Below are 16,646 nucleotides of genomic sequence, written 5' to 3' on the forward strand. Positions count from 1 at the left end.
GACAGTACACATCTGGCTCTGTGAAGTGTGAGAAATGTGACAAAGACTCTCTCCTTGACCTAACTCTAGTCAGGCTCCTCTGAGCTTCTTTTTGAACTGGCCTCAACCTTGGGCTTCCGCGTCCGTCCTTGTTGGGCCAGCATTGCCCAGTTTTAGCAAGAACTCTGTTAAGTCAGTTTAGAGACAAGCCCCCACCCTTGATGCCTGACCCCCTCACTGTCTGATCACATTCGTACTGCCACCCTCGATGTCTCGTCCCCTGGCCTGCCTTCACCAAGAAGCCTCCTCACCCTCCGTGTCTCCTCTTCGAAATTTCCATCTACCACCTACCCGGACCCCTCCCACGTGCTCTTTGGCTATAAATCCCCACTTGTCCTTGTTCTGTTTGGAGTCGAGCCCAGTTCTATACTGAGGTCTCCTTTCCCCAATTGCAATAGTTCCTGGATAAAATCTGTTTTTACCACTTTAACTGCAATGCAGCTCTGGGTTGCTTTAACAGAAGTCACAGTTAACATATGTGAAAGCCCATTTGCAAAACAAATCCACAGGATTCTGCCCAAGTGCTGTGAAATCTTTGATTAAAGGCTTAAAAACAAGGAAAAGTAATAAACAGTAGATCTGAATACAGTTCAGATAATAAAATACTTTCGCTGGTTCTCATACTCAACAAAAGTATTTTTAATGATTAAAAAAATAAGTAATCCTCACTCTGCTAACTCAGTGACACATTGAAAAATTAGTCTAACTTGTGCAGCCTTAAATGAAGGTACTGTGTGTGTGGGCATGGCCCTTTCTGCCAAGGTACCGAAGAACAAGCCCACTTGTGAAGAGGGTCATCTCTGGGCATGTCTTTCTACGATTCGTAATGTGTATTTGTCAAGGACTACACACTCATAACAGCTAAAAATCTAACCCTCTCGATTTAATGTGGCTACCATCAGGCCGGTCTTCAGACTAAAGCTAATGCCCACGTGAAGGAGGAAGGGGAGACGATCACTTAATTGCGATGCTTTTACACTTCCTCCACGGTGGAGCAGGGAAGGAAGGACTCTTGTGTAGGAGATGCGATGGGTGGGGAGTGAAGATTTCAGATTTTCTTTTTTAAAATAGTAGTTTGCTGCACAGGCAGCAGTGGGTGGTCGAGTCGCACCTGTCCTGCTCAGGGCCGGCCAGTCCCACACACAGACCAGAACTGCCTGTTGTGGGATTGTCTCTGTGTTGTCAGGAAGCCTGGCCACCCTGGGGGGCTTGCATGGCTGATCACATCTTGTTTTGTTTTTTATTTTTGGAGGCAGGGTCTTGCTGCAGCCTCAAATTCCTGGGCTCAGCTGATCCTCCTGCCTCAGGCTCCCAAGTAGCTGGGACTACAAATGCACACCACCTCACCCAGCTAATTTTTAAACATTTTTTGTAGAGATGGGGTCTCCCTATGTTGCCCAGGCTGGTCTTGAACTTCTGAACTCAAGTGATCCTCCCACTTTAGCCTCCCAAAGTGCTGCCTGGCCTGATGAAATCTTAATTTGTCTTCTCCACCCTGGGTGGTGTCTTCTGTCCCCTTCATCTCCCCGTCTCTGACATGGTGGACATGTTGATGGCAGTGCTGTGTTGTCTTAAGGTTTCTTTCAACAAAGCAAAACCAAACAAACAAGCAAATACTGTCTGCTTCCCAGCTCTGCCCCACTAGGTGGGATTCAAAGGCTGTGCTGACACAGACAGACGCTGGTGTCTCTGCTGCCCTGTGGATGTGGGCTTTGCGGGGACGGCAGGAGTGGAGGAAAAGCAGGGGAAGGGCCGACTGAGCGGAGGGACCGCCGTGGCCATTCCTTCCTGCTACAGTTGCTTCAGACGGCCCAGCTCCAGCCAGACGGCCCCTTAATGGCCCTGCACAGCATGCAAAAAAAACCTCCTTTGTAAAAATAACTCCTTTGATTTCTCCCAGCCTTGGACCCTGTTTAGTTAGGGCAATGACCAGGAGGCAAGTCGTCTGGGGCCTTCCTGGTAGAGGGAGGGGGAGACACCCGTGGCTCCCCCAGCTGCACTGCCTGTGGAGCAAAGGGTTCAGAAGCAAAGGAGTTTTAAAAATATAATAAAAAAAGAACAAAAGAAAGAAGCCCTTTTTGAAAATCCTTAATGTTTCCCACTATCTCCTACAGCGATTGCCCTTTCATTAGTGTGGAAATCCAACAATGTGGAAATCGAGGGTTTTTTTTTTCTCTTGCGCTTTGATATCAGCCTAACCCTTGAGGCTAAACTTGTGGTAAGCCACCTATCAAGGTTAGCTAAAATAATGTTGTAGCTGGGAATCCTTTTGCATTTTCATGTTCTTCCTTTGAGGAGTGAGACAATAATCATATGTTATCAGAATCCCCTCAGTTGCTGGCAGACGAAAGCCAGGTTGAACTTGGTTAGGAATAAGGGAGGAAGGTATTGGGAGGATGTTGTAACTGAAGGAGGGATTAACAGTGAACCCATGAGGAAGACAAGGAAACAGCCAGAAATTAAACATCAAAACAAAATAAAACTGGAACCAGAGCCCAAATGCTACTACCAGGATTGTCTAAGTCATTCTCTCTCGTTGTAGATCTTGAGTCTTACATATTATGGGTTAAAACACCAAAGAAGGACTGACTTTGTTTGTTATTTCCATATAGAAAAGTCTTGGGGAAGGCTCTTGTGCTGGTGTTCGACAAGGACCCTCAGGCGGGTCTGGTCAACTCTAGTTGGTGGGGCAGGGTCGTGTAAGAACATGGCAACCCCATCCCCTCCCCCTGAACCACACGTTTGGAAGATGGAAAGGAACAGTTCCAAGAAGGGGGTTTCATTCTTGGAAGGAAGGACAGGTTCTGTTAATAGTCAAACCCAACAGCAGCCATCCACCATTCATACATTATATACTTGCACTTGGACCTGAGTCATGTGATTTTGGCCATCTTGGCAAACAGAGTAGAGTCCTGATAAAAGTCAGAAATCAAAAACCAAATCCAGATATGTGTATATGGCAAGAACTGTATTATTCTTTTATTTATTTGTTTTTAACTTGGAACTCCAAAAAGGACAAAATAAATTGAGAATGACGGGACCCGCACTCTGAAGAAAAAATGCATAGCAGTTTACACTCGTATTTACATAGTCCACAGGACAAGGGACTTTAGTGTGTTCTTATATTCACCTCCACTTTCTCTTCCCTAAGGAAGCAGTGGCCACTGCAAATTGCAGTCGCTAAGGGATTTTCTAGGCTTATTTGGACCAGATTCTCTTTTGCATGCTCTCCATTGTTTTTCTCTTATTTGGCTTGGTCTGAGCTGAGATGCCCACTCTACCCGAGGGCTGTCATCTGGGAGTCTTGCCTCTGCTGACTCACTGGGTGGGCTGTGTTCACTGTAGCCACCTCACCTGTATGAGTTGATCTGCACACTCTCAAGGAGTTCTCTCTCATTCTGCGTGGGTGGCTGTCTCTGCAAGCGCTGTGATGGTGGGTAGCATGTTTGAGGCCCCGTAGGCAGGATGAACCTTCTCCTGACTGGTGTCTGAATGGCATTGTCCATTTACTCAACTCAATGACTTATCACTGAAATATCATTGAAATAAGATAATGAAACACTCCTTCACTCCACTCATCTCACCTGACCCTACCTGCCTGCAATATGTTGCCAGCAACCTGGATATTACTGTACATTAATTCATGCCTAACATGCAGTAGCTTACACTTGGTGTTATTGAATGTTTAAAAATAGGCACAGAGCCTGGAAGTGAGAAGTGAAAATTGCAAAATGGCTGGGTGGGAAAAATGATGGGGTATAGAGCAGGCCTTTTCGTATTTTTCACTGTAGTCCTTTATAGGTTAAATAAAAATTAATATTCATGGTAAACCAAGAGCAACTAACCACTTCATATGTTTTACTGCTTCTTAGCCTATTCCAAATCTGTTTTATTTATTTTAATAGAACTTTCCCTTGATTAAGGCCATTCGTATTAGACCCTGTGCTTTCCATATTTGCAATAATGTTTGCATGTTTGCATTTCTAAAGTTTTGCATTTCAAATCAGGCAACTAGTTTGAGCAAATATACTTCATGTCCACATGACCATAATAAGGGCATAAGACTGTACTACAACAAACCCTCCAAATGGTCTTTTGGAATCAAAGGTTTTATGTTTTCTATTTATAAGAAGAATTGGGGGTGTGGCAGGGATTGGTTTTATTTTTAAAACAGAATAATTCCGTACGTAATTTAAATGCAAAATTGTAGACTAGTATTTTTCTAATTGTAATCAAAACCTGAACTCTCTGACAGGGGCAGATGGAGGTTGGGACATCTCCATGCATGATGATAGCTTTTCCCTTTCTCTTTCCTGCTGCTCCCTTGAGACATCTGTCCCCACTGAGTGTCACACACACATTGCTTACTCCCGCTCCATTTTCCAGGATGCTTCTAACATGCTGTAAAGATGACTTCACAAATAATTTTATTACTTTGATTGTATTTAATCTGTCGAACAGATTTGTGAGGTAAACATCCTAGGCCCACTTGCTACAAATGTCAGGGCTGGGATTTTTATCCATAGTTTTTGACTTTTAATCAAGGACCTTTTTTACTTCATTCATATTTCTCAAATTAGGGTCTGAAGATCGTTGAAAGTCTGCAGTCATATTCTCAAGGGGTCTCAAGTTCTCTGCAAGATTTTAATTTTGTATTTTCATTTTGGTGCAATATCATGAATATCAACATATTTTGGTTCATTTGGATGATGGACTTAACAGAGAACTTCCACATACTTACAGGGTCTGCAGTTTTATCTGTGTTTAAGATTTTGTTGGTGCCAGGGAGTGCCACTTTATTTGTTGTAGACAAATACTTAAAAAAAATAAAAGAACACACTGGCAGCTAATATGTGAATATTGTGTTCTCACCAAACGAAGGCCAAATGACTTCATCACAGGATGTACAAAGGAAGGTTCTGCATAATTTAAATAGAGACAAGCAGTGGAGGCGTTGAGTCATTGCAAAGCATGTGGTTGGCAGACTGAACACAGGAGAACCTGCATGTTGGTAGGTTGGGGGGTGGGGTGGCCATTCTGCATTTGTCCCATTAAGTTAAAATTGTTAATTTGAATTTTATGAGTTTCCTACATTTGTTGATTACTGAAGTTTGTTTTAGTTTTATTATTGCATGATATCTACTTGCAGACATTCTCTGTATCTAGTTTTAATTTTATGTATATTAAAAATAATGTTATTATAAAAATCAGTTAGGATGACATCAGAGGTACATAAGAATGTCTTTTCTTTAAAGAAGTCCATAAATTATTCAAGTTTGAAAAACAGCACTACATCATAGGCTAAATTTCCAAAGAGGTTTTAGGAAAGAGGAAAGTGAGTTTGAGTTTTATGCAATTTATATTTTACTCCTTTGCTCATTCAGTGGGGAGTGTGTATGTGTGTGTGTGTGTGTGTGTGTGTGTGTGTGTTAAACCAAGTGTTGATTTTGCGCTGTGTGCTCCCTCATGTCTGTGAGTGACATGGCAATGATCATTATTGAACCTCACTCTTCTAGGTCTAGGAAGGAATAGAAAACACACAAGTGATAAGATCCTTGCCCATAGGTCAGCAATTTTATTTCGATGTCAAGGCCTATATATAAGAAATTACTAAGGAATAATATGGGAAAATATTTAACTGATACAAAAATTTACAGTATAGATGCAATATGTAGGATGTAAGCTTTTTTTGACTTAGTTGGTAGAAGAGACAACAAAAAGAAACACTTGCAGAAAAACTGTACATTACGAGCATTTGAGTGGTGATGAAAATATCATGCCTCCTTTGACAATCAAGCTTTTAGCCAAATATGTGGAGAGTGAGAAAAATTTATGAAGATTGCTGCTCTTCTTTCTCTGGTTAGATATTTCTAACTTTACCACTCATTTGCCTGACAGATATGCCTGGGGAAATAGCTCCTTACAGAGTCGGTTGGATTTTCTGGTGGTTCGTGAGTCCAGGGGTGACTCACTAAACCAGTAGAGGCCCTGCCTTCAAAATCTACCCAGAGCCTGGTCATGTCTTTCTTGCTCTACTGTTAGTACCTGGCCTAGTCACCACTTCTCAGCTGCCTGGACTGCAGCCACAGCTCCCAGCCCCTGCGGACCCCTTTACCTTTCTCCACTGACAACCAGGAGGCTGCTCAAGCCTGAGCCAGTGCACGTCACTCCTCTTCTCCCCACCTGCTGAGCACTCCCCCCCATTCACAGTGACTGCACAGACCCCCATGGCCAGCAGGCCCTGCACAACGCAGCCCTCTGAATCTCCCAGGCTTCTCTCTACTGCTCCCATCTTGCTCCCTCCACTGCAGGTGCACTGACTCCTCCTTGTTCCTTGAACCCACCAGGCCTGCTCCTGCCTCAGGTCCTTTGCACTTCCCTGTTCCCACTGCTTGAAAAACTCTTCCCCAGATATCCAGAGAGTGCACTCCCTCACCTGGTCAAGTCTTTTCTCAAATCTCAGTTTGCCAGTGATGCCTTCCTGACAGTTCTGTATACAATTGCAACCGCTTGCCCTCCAGCACTCCCCCGTCCCTTTCCCTGCTTCATTTTTTCCATGTGACTTATCTTCAAAGACACTAGTTACTATATGTATTTAATACAAGAAATACAAGAAAAGTGAAAGTATCACCCACTGTCCAATGACCCAGGGACTTTTCTGTTTATATTTTCTTCTTATACTGTATATATAAGTCTGTGTCCCAATCTTTATTGTTTTATATCATCAGCTTTGTTATAAATTAACATGTAATCTTATAATATTATTTCAAATTATTATATTACAATTATTTCACCTTTTTGGCATATGATAATTATTTGCTATTATAAATAATGCTATGATGAATGTCTTTATGCCTGAAACCTTTTCAGGTTTGGATTATTACATTATTAAGTATGAAATGTCTGATTTCTTTAAGTACTAAGTTTGACAGTTGATATATCTGACATTTCACTTTGACACTTCTTATTTTATTTTTATTATGAAGGTACATTCTGATGCTTTGAAACACATGGTTTGGTTTGTGATTATCTTTCAATTTTTTTAGAGCAATTTTTGCTAACCCATGTGTAAATTGTGTGAGTTCTATCATGGAACCAATGCAGTGCAGACTGCTCAAAATATCAATGAAGTGTTTGGGAAGGATGTGGTTAAAGAACACAGTACATAGATGGTTTGAGAAAGTCCATTCTGGTGATTTTAATCTTGAAAATGAGCCACATGGGCGACTTGAAACCAAGGTGGATAATGATGAACTGAAAGCTGTAGTGGAAGCGAATCCATTTCAACCTATGTGTGCATTAGCAGCAAGGTTTGACGTTACTATTCCAACAATATTGGACCATTTGAAACAAATCGGAAAGGTAAAGAAGCTGGATAGATGGATACTGCATGAATTAAATGAGCTTCAGAAGATAAATTGTTTTGAAGCTTGCCTTTCTTTGCTGTCAGGACATAAAGGTGAACCATTTTTACACCATATTGTTACATATGATGAAAAATAGATTCTTTTTGATAATTGCAAGTGTTCAGCAGAATGGTTGGATAAAGATGAAGTGCTCAAAACACAGTCCAAAACTGAATATTCAACAAAAAAAGTTAATGGTGTCTGTTCGATGGTCCAGCGCTGGCATTATCCACTACAGCTTCATGAAACCTGGTCAGTGGATTACAGTGGATGTCTACTGCAATCAGTTGGATGAAATGATGAGGATATAAGCAGCCAAGATTAGTCAATAGAGACAGGCCAATCCTCTTGCAAGACAATGCTCAACCACATGTTGCACAAACAATGCTGCTCAAACTACAGCAGCTGGACTTGGAAACTCTCTGTCATCCACCATATTCACCAGACCTTGCACCAACTGACTACCACTTCTTCCAGGCTTTGGACCATTTCTTGCAAGGAAAAATATTTAATTCTCAACAAGCTGTGGAAAATGCCTTTCATGATTTCATCACCACCTGCTTTCTAGGTTTCTTTGCTGCTGGCATAAACAAGCTACCATTAAGATGGCAAAACTGTGTCAATAGTTTAGGCACATACTTTGATTAATTGTACTGTTTCTTGTTTGACATATAATAAACTAAATTTCTTATTTGAAATCAGACATTTCACATTTAATGACCTAAATATTTTCTTAAGAGATATTAAAAGAAGTGGTATTCCCAGGTCAGTCTCTTGAATGGGCATTTTTGAGGTTCTTGATTCATATCACGAAATTACTTTTGTAAAAAGCCTATAAAAATGTGCCATTCAAACAGCAAAATTTGAAAGGTTTGAACCAGTTTTTTAATGTACCTTTAACAGATATTCCATTTTCATGCCTGCATTCTTGTGATGATAACAGGAGCCAGAACTGATTGTGGTTCTCTTTTAGAGCCACTTCTCCAGCTGTTATGGAGCAATCAATGGGCTCACTGCATTATGCACGTAGAAGCCAGTACCATGACACCAGCCTTTGAGAAAAGAAAAGTTTTACTGCAAGTTGATTAGCAAGGAAACAGGAAGAAATGCTCAAATCTGTCTCCCTGATCAGGTTTTATAAGCATAGGGTAATGAGGCATAATCTAACTGGATCTTTCAATGGGGTGATGCCAGGAGGCATGCTCTGACTGGACCATGCTGTGGAGTGATGCCAGGGATTGATCTGATTGGATCCTGGATCCTACCCTGCAGTGTCTACTTCCTAATTCAGTCCCCGGTCCTCAATCTGGTCTAAGCACTTAGGTTCCACATATAGTTCATCTGGGCATGCTCAGGTTACGTAACCTTCAACCTGGGGGTCCATGGCAACTGAAAAACAACTCACAATTTTGTTACATAAAAGTTAAGCCAGATTGGTCTGGTGCAGTTATACAGCTACCCGAGGGAAGAGGGGACAAGAAGGGTTAGGGCAAATGGGCCCTAAGAGTCTTTTCGGGCTCAACTTCTTTTTTGTAGGGTCTGCTGAGGCTTTTTTGGACCCAGAAAGATACATGCAAGGGGTTGGGGTGTGGATTGGAATATAAATAAAAATCAGTAACTATGGGCTTAAAAATATTCACTTTATGGGGGATGGGTGGTTGGGTGTGAAGAAAAAACATTCACTTTATGACCTATCAGCATTGTGATAGCATTTTGTATTGACGTTTTCCATCTTAGAAATAGGCTTGATAATACCCAGCACTTATCTCATGTAAAAAGATTGATTTGGGTATTTAATATTCCTTACATGGCCAATGGTACGTAAGTATAAAGCATTGTGTTACTCCACTTAGTGATTAGTAATATTTAAGTGGAAGAGACCCCAGGTAAGGATAATTGTTTGGATGAAGGAATTCCAATCCCAAAGCCTCTTGCTTCCTCATTTTACTTACAGTACAGAAAGACACGATTCTCTCGCCCATGCCTGATAGCAGACACAATAGTCCAAAGGGTGTCTCCTACGGAATGTTATTGGTTCTTTCATTCTTCACATGATTGAGAAAACTGAAAAATGTTAGTCTGTGAAATGATTTTTTTCCATGAGAAGAGAGAGGAAAAATAAATATAAGAAACTAGTAACAGCTGTTGTCTCTAGGGAGGGGTTGGCTTAGGAATAGGGAGGAAGAAAGACTTACTATTCACTTCTGTACCTTTTGAATTTCGTAACAAGTAAGCGTGTTGCTTGTGTGACGATGCATCAATCAATAAACCCAGCAATGTGAAGGTGCGCCCTGTGTCTGCTGATGCTGTCAAGAGGTCCCATCTCTGTGGTCTTTGCTATTCAGCCAGGTGGTCCCTAGCATTGAGCACTGCAGTAAAATCCCATTAATTTGGCTTCGACTGTAAAGCAAATTTTATGATGAAAATGGCAGTCTTAGGAACTGTTTTCGGTTACCCTGGAAGTTGCCTTTGATTTCTTTCATCAAAACTGTCTTGAGTGACTGTCGTATGCCAGGTGCTGTGCTCCATGTGGCTCTGGACAAGACAGACGGGTTCCTCGTGGAGGTTACGGCAGGGTGAAGGAGACAGCGGTGAGCATGGTGGGGGGTAGGACACAGAAGCGCAGGGCGCGGTGGGAGCACGGAGCGGGGCGAGTAGCTATTGTCTGGTGAAGTCAGGGGGTGCCTGGGGAGGATGTAGGAGAAGCCAAGGTGAGGGGACAGTGTGCTCAGGTCTGACCTGCTGTGTCCTGTGCAGTGATCGCCAGACACCAGCAGCTGCTGAGTGCCTGAAGCAGGGCTAGTCCAGCTTGAGACACGCACCTTAAGTGTAGAACACACACAGGATTCCAAAGACAGCGTGAAGAAAGGAACGTGAAATATCAAACAATGTTTTACAGTGATTATATGTTAAAATCGTGGTATTTTGGATATATTGGGTTACATGAAATCTATTAAGATTAGTTTCAAAAGTTTAGGTTATTGTTAATCATTTAATCGTCTGAGTTACATTGATGTTGTCTGAACAGGTAACCCTGATTCAGGCTAAGAAATCTAGAATTTATTCCGGTTGGGATTTTATTTTTGTTATTTTGTGTTTTAATTCTTTTGTGGAGCAAGGAGGATCGCTGGTTAATTACTATGTAACTAATGGGAAAAACAGACATAAAAATAAAGAAACAAAGAAACAAACAAAAAAAGATTAGTTTCACCTGTTTCTGTCCATGCAATGTGATTATGTACTGGAAAGTTTAATATTACGCCTGTGGCTGACAATATGTTTCCACTGGATGGCGCTGTCTGGAGTTGACTGTGGGCCCAGTGTGTCCAGCACCGGAAGCAGGTACAGCACAGTCTGCAAGCGGAAGGCAAGGGGGTGTGGCAAGGGCGGGCCTAGATGCCAAACATGATTGGCCCTTGGAGGTCCTTTCAAGGCTCAGACCTTCCTAAGGGCGTGGGAAGCCAATGAAGAGATTCCAGCAGGGCAATGGTAAGAGCACATGTGCATTTTAAAGAGCACCTGGCTTTCGTGGGGAATATACTGGAAGACAGTTAAAGGGCTGCTGCCATCCTCCCCGGCTGCTCTGTGTGCTTGGCCTAAGATCCAAACCCTCACCTGGGCCTGCAGGGCCCTTCGCACCCGACCCCAGCCTTCTGCTCCCACCTCCTGTCGTGCCGTGTCCTCTGTCCGCTGTCTCTCTGGAACAGGGCAGAATCTTTTCCATCTTGGGACATTGTAACACGCTAATCCCCTTTGCCTGGAACACTTTTGCTTAGCTCTTCTCAGAACTGGCTTGTTACTAGAGCTTTCTTTCAGCTCCAGAGTCACCTCCTCAGAGAAGCCTTCCCTGGCCCCCTTCTTAAAATACCTCCCATTATTTCTTTCAATCCGCTCATCATTATCTGAAACTATCTCAGGCCTTATATGTTTGCATATTTGTTTGTCTTTTGGCATTAGGATATAAACTTCTGGCCTTCCGTGTCTAATTTGCTCTTGTGCATGACAGTCGGAGCTTTGGAGCCGGGAGGAACACAGGGAAACATGGTAGACCGAGTGCAGGAGAGGGCCCAGGATATAACTGGAAGGATGTAAATACCAGAGGGTGAGCTGGCGCTGGAGACTGCAGGAACATCTGGGCAGAAGAGGAGCGTCATGTCGTGGAAGACCATGGAAGACAGTGTTTGAAGGAGTTCGCGGTCAGTATGGAAACTGTTGCCTTGTGTCCACCAGCTGTGGAGACTTGGGCGGCACTGGTGACCTTAGTGACAGGCTGGGAGACAGACTACCAGGCAGAGCACAAGGGGGAGGAGAGGGAGTGGAGGTGGCAGGTGTGCACAGCCCCACTCCTCCGTGGAAGTTGGCAGTGGGAGGTCCCAGGGTGCAGCTGGAGGCTGATATGGGGCCTCTGGAGGACTTTTTTTTCAAATGGAAGATAGTTGAGTGGATGGGCTGAGGCTGGAAGAGAAGTTGAAGTGAAAAGGAAAGGAAAGATGAGGTTGGTGGATGTCACCAGGTCTGTGAGAGGCTGGAAGAGACAGAATCACCAGACAAGAAGAGGAGGGTGGGCTGTAGATAGGAGGAGGACACCACCTCTGTTATAGCAGGAGGAGAGGGGGGACAATTACCCAACCTTTGAGATTGGCAAACAACACGGAACATGGTCCCCGTCTCCAGGAAGCTGCAGTCTGGTTGGAGTGGCAAGACATTGCAACCAAAAGAATAATAACTCAGTGTGAAATAATCCTCCAGGCAATGAGTGCTGCAGTATTTCAGAGGAGAGCAAGATTAACTCCTGATGCTGTGATCAAGGAAGTTTTTATGAGAAGTGGCGTTTGATTTGGGCCTTGAAAGCAGGGAAGCATCTCACTAGCTGGAGATATAAGTGGTAAAAGAAAATAAGGGAGGAGAGTGCATTTCATGTATAGGGACTGGCATGAACAAAGGAATGAAGTGATCTACTTCCATCACTTCATTCCATCACTCCATTTATCCTTCAGCTAGGAAACAGAGCTTTTTTATTTTTGGTCTATACTTTGATAGAACATGGTAATTTAGAGGAAGAAAGAGACCTTAGAGATTATCTCTTCAAATGTCCTTATTTTTCTAGGTATGAAAACTAAGGTGCAGAGAGATGGAAATAACTATTGAAAGTCACAAAACTGGTAAGTGACAAAGTCGGGCTCTGGCTCACCAATGTAGCTTCTACGATAACATTATTGTACAGGTTGTAAGGGTAGAATATATTCAGTAAAACCACACCAAATTTTATTGAATTACATCAGAAGTGCAAGAAAGTCAAGTCTAGATCAATTTTAAATTTTTTAAAAGAGATATGGTTATGCAGTTACAGTGATTACAACAATTCTAACAAAGTTTTGCTATAAAGGCATTTCATTGCAACCTACATTAATGAAGAGATCAGGATGATTTGTTATTAGGAGATTAACTGATGACTTCCTTCAATTCACCAGATTTATTCTAGTCTCCCATGTGTTGGCCAAACAGTCCCAATTGGTCAAAGTGAATTTGAAGAAAAATCTATGTTAACTGGAAGCATAAATTCACAAAAGAGGAGGACAAGAAGGACAATGAGAAGGTATTAGTTTCCTATGGCTGCTGTGACAAATTACCACACACTTAGTGGCTTAAAACAACACAAATTTATTATCTTACAGTTTGGAATGTAGAAGTTCAACACAGATCTCACTCGGCTACATCGAGGTGTTAGCAGGGCTGCATCCTTTCTGGTGGCTGTAGAAAAAAATCTGTTTTCTGTCTTTTCCAGCTTCTCAAGACTGCCCACTCTCCTTGGCTGGGACCTTCTTACTCCATAGTCAGTGCCAGCCATTGCACTTCTCTCAGAGCATTTGAGCATCTCTGACCACCCCTGATAAAGGTTAAGAGCTACTGTGATTAGATCATGCCCGCCTGGATATTCCAGGCTGTCCCCCCCCACCCCCATCGCAGGGTCCTTAACCTTAATCACATCCGTAAGGCCCCGTTGCCATGTAAGGTAACAAATTCTCAGGTTCTTGTATTAGGACAGGGACATATTTGGGGGTCCATTATTTGCCTATCACAAAGAAGAAAGAGGAGAAAAAGACATATGGCAGATTATTAGAGAGATGGCTTACAGATAATTAGAAAAGAAAATGAGCATAAATTGCTAGTATAAATTCATTAAATCCTAGCAGATATCATTTCTTATTTAACAGAGTTACTGAGCACATAGATCTGGGGGATGCCAGAGACAAATTTATCATCTGGTTTTTCTTAGGATGTTCTTGTGGAAAGATGAAGGAACTAAGATGTCCCTGCAGTGAGCCCCATTCACAACTCATCAGACAACTGATGAAAAGTGGGAACAGATGTAAACCTGGAGGAACATCTTCTGATGTGGCACGGGGCTTTCTGTCCTCCGTCCTTCTTTATCCACAGCATTATCGGCGACTTGGATGAGGACGTGAGGATCAGGTGTATCAAATTTTCATGTGATCTAATAGGTTAAAAATTGAGGGAAAATCTCAATAGGAAGACAGGACGAAAGCACATGAACCATTTCAATTGTAAATATGAAGTCTTAAATTTCAGGGAGAAAATCAATTAAATACAGGATGGATGGCACTGGATTTGGTGTTAGTTTATGTGAAAATCTTTTCTTGAAAAAAAGCAATAGCTGTGTTTATGAAAGAAGAAGTGATATTAAGGGGATCAATTAACAAATGTTGAGCATCTACTATGTACCAGGTCCTGCACTAGGGGCTTTCCATTTGCCATATGTTTTCACCCTCACAACAAATCTATGAGGAATAATGCTAATCTGTGTTTCACAGGTGAAGTTAGAGGTGTGAAGCAACTTGCCCGAGATTACAAAATCATCTATCCATACAAACCTGGCACTGACTCTACTCCAAAGACATATAACAGAATGACAGGTGTTTTCAAAGGGCTGAGGAATTGTCACTTCATTAGTAAAAGCACAGTGTCCAGGTCATTATAGAAAACATCTAGGGTACATTATCCACTTTGGTCTCCTCCCTTTAAGAGGGGCTTTGACAAACTTGAATGTGGAGTGTTCTGGACACTGTCATAAGAGGAGTAATTGAGCAAACGTGGTATGTTTTGCCTAAAAAATCCTTGGGGTCAGGGTGGATGACACAAAAACTTAATACTCCCTGGAAATATTCAAAGACAACAGAAGTTTCTCTTCTGGAAGTAGTGTGGAGGCGAATTGGGTTCAAGAGAACTTGATGATAATGATTTATGTTATGAAGTCAGCATTCAAGGACAGACTTTGTGTGAGTTTTTTGGATGTCACAACCAAAGTGCTTTCATCTTTGTGGCTAAATAAATGGTGCTTGACATGGACAGGTGCTCAATTTGTGTCTGTTAAGTGTGTGAACAAGTGACTTTGTCAGGGACATTGTACGAGAAATTAGCGAATTGAGAAGGAGGTTAGAAGAGGTAAACTTTAGGGTTATTTTCAAGTTTGGGATTTTTCTTTGATTTGATTTAGATTGTTGAACTGAGATAAGTAGGGCAAACATCCATAGTTCCGGGTTTGCTGCCTCTTTTGTTTTCTTATTGATAAGTCAATGAGAAGTTCTAACAGCCTGATTGACACTAAGCTCTAATGACCTGAATATCAACATCAGAAGCATTTCATATTTGTATTACAAATAAGTCTCTTTGTAAACATGTTGACATTTACATTGTTCTTGAGTACCCCCCACTTTTTTTTTTTTTTTGCATTCTTGCAGGGTTGATTGGCTAAGTCATAGAAAAACAAATTAAATTTGCAATCTAGCCACTTTCTGTAAACAAGCCGGCAATAGAAGGGTCTTTCAAGGGTTGTAGCTATGACGACAGCCCCCTAGAATCAAGTGAGATGTGTTTAGAGGGTTCATTTAGGCAGTGAGTCATAAACTGTGGTGCAGTGAAGATGCAGGAGGATACAGATATAGAAGGGGATGTCCTAGAGCTGAGCCAGGGTCAGCAGTGGCCTATATTGTATGCTCTGAAGAGCTCAAAGGAAGGCCACTGTCCAGCTTTAATTTATTCAAAAATAATGTTGAGGCCATATACATGTATGTCAAAATCCCATCTTTAATACAACCAAACATGTAATATTACTTATTTGTGGTTCCAGTGGAGCAGACAGCTGAATTTTACTAATATTCCTTCATATCTTTTGTTCTATTTTGATGCCCAGTTATTGGACCCAATGGGGTAGATGCCATTATATCCATCCCCAACATGCCAGTGTTTTGTACCCAGTTATTTGGAATCCCTACATTATTAAACTCTTACAAAGTTTATTACAATATGAGACCATGTCACCATAGATACCTGCAAGTGACTTATATGTACAGTTATTTAGTTCTTTGAAATATGCCTCATTGGAATTTAATCTTTGGGAATTCCCAAGTTAATTTACCACTACAGTCATTCTAGCTAACAACCACTCACTCCTTTGTCCTAGATGCCTGAAATTTCCACTTTCAGGGTTATTTCTTTCATGTTCAGACAAGGCTGTTTATTTAGGAAAGGTAATCTTCTAAAACACTTTAATAGAATTAGTTTATCAGATTAGTTTGCCTATCTTTTCTTTCCTAGGATCCTTTGTGTATCACTCAGTCTCTTTAGGAAACTGATGGCATTCTCAAGCTGAGTGATTAAGGGGATTTTAATAGAAGGGCTATTTACAAAGTGTGTGTGTGGTTTAGGAAAAACAAGAAGGGCTAGGACAGCAGCCCAGGCTAGCGACAGTGGGGCTTCAACACCACACCTGGGCCTGATGGGGGGAGTGGGCCAGTACTGGAACCTGGAGACGTAGTTGTATGAAGAGGGCCCCCTGGAAGTTGCTGTGACATTAGGAGGAAGGATGAACAGGGAGTGAGCTGGAGAACAAATATCTGGATGTCATTCTCCTCTCTCCTTCTATCTACTGCTGGTCTCTCACATGAACTAAACCCAAGCAAAACCAGAGGGCAAGGATGCCCATTGGTGTAGTCCATGTAGATCATTCTTCTGGGGCAGGGGCAAAAGTAAGAGATCTAGCACAATTTGTAACAGACTTGGTGTTCCCAGGGCACTGTGCTTGACCTTCTTACACCAACTATTTCCCCTGCTCTATCTCATTTATAATTTTTACTCCTCCTCTTACCCCATATGCTAATGTCCAGATAAGTCTACCTGGTC

The 16,646-nt window shown here is 42.1% G+C and overlaps 1 long non-coding RNA gene across 1 annotated transcript in view; it reads left to right on the plus strand.

The window, feature by feature from the left end:
• The first annotated feature begins 10,784 nt into the window (after nt 1-10,784).
• LOC123646018 overlaps nt 10,785-16,646 on the plus strand; it is a 78,224-nt gene continuing 72,362 nt past the window's right edge. The window contains exons 1-3 of the long non-coding RNA XR_006737758.1: nt 10,785-11,641; nt 12,553-12,607; nt 12,917-13,041. This is a non-coding gene — a long non-coding RNA (uncharacterized LOC123646018). The remainder of the gene's footprint in view (nt 11,642-12,552; nt 12,608-12,916; nt 13,042-16,646) is intronic.

The sequence above is a fragment of the Lemur catta genome, chromosome 10, assembly GCF_020740605.2.
Source record: "Lemur catta isolate mLemCat1 chromosome 10, mLemCat1.pri, whole genome shotgun sequence".
NCBI lineage: Eukaryota > Metazoa > Chordata > Mammalia > Primates > Lemuridae > Lemur > Lemur catta.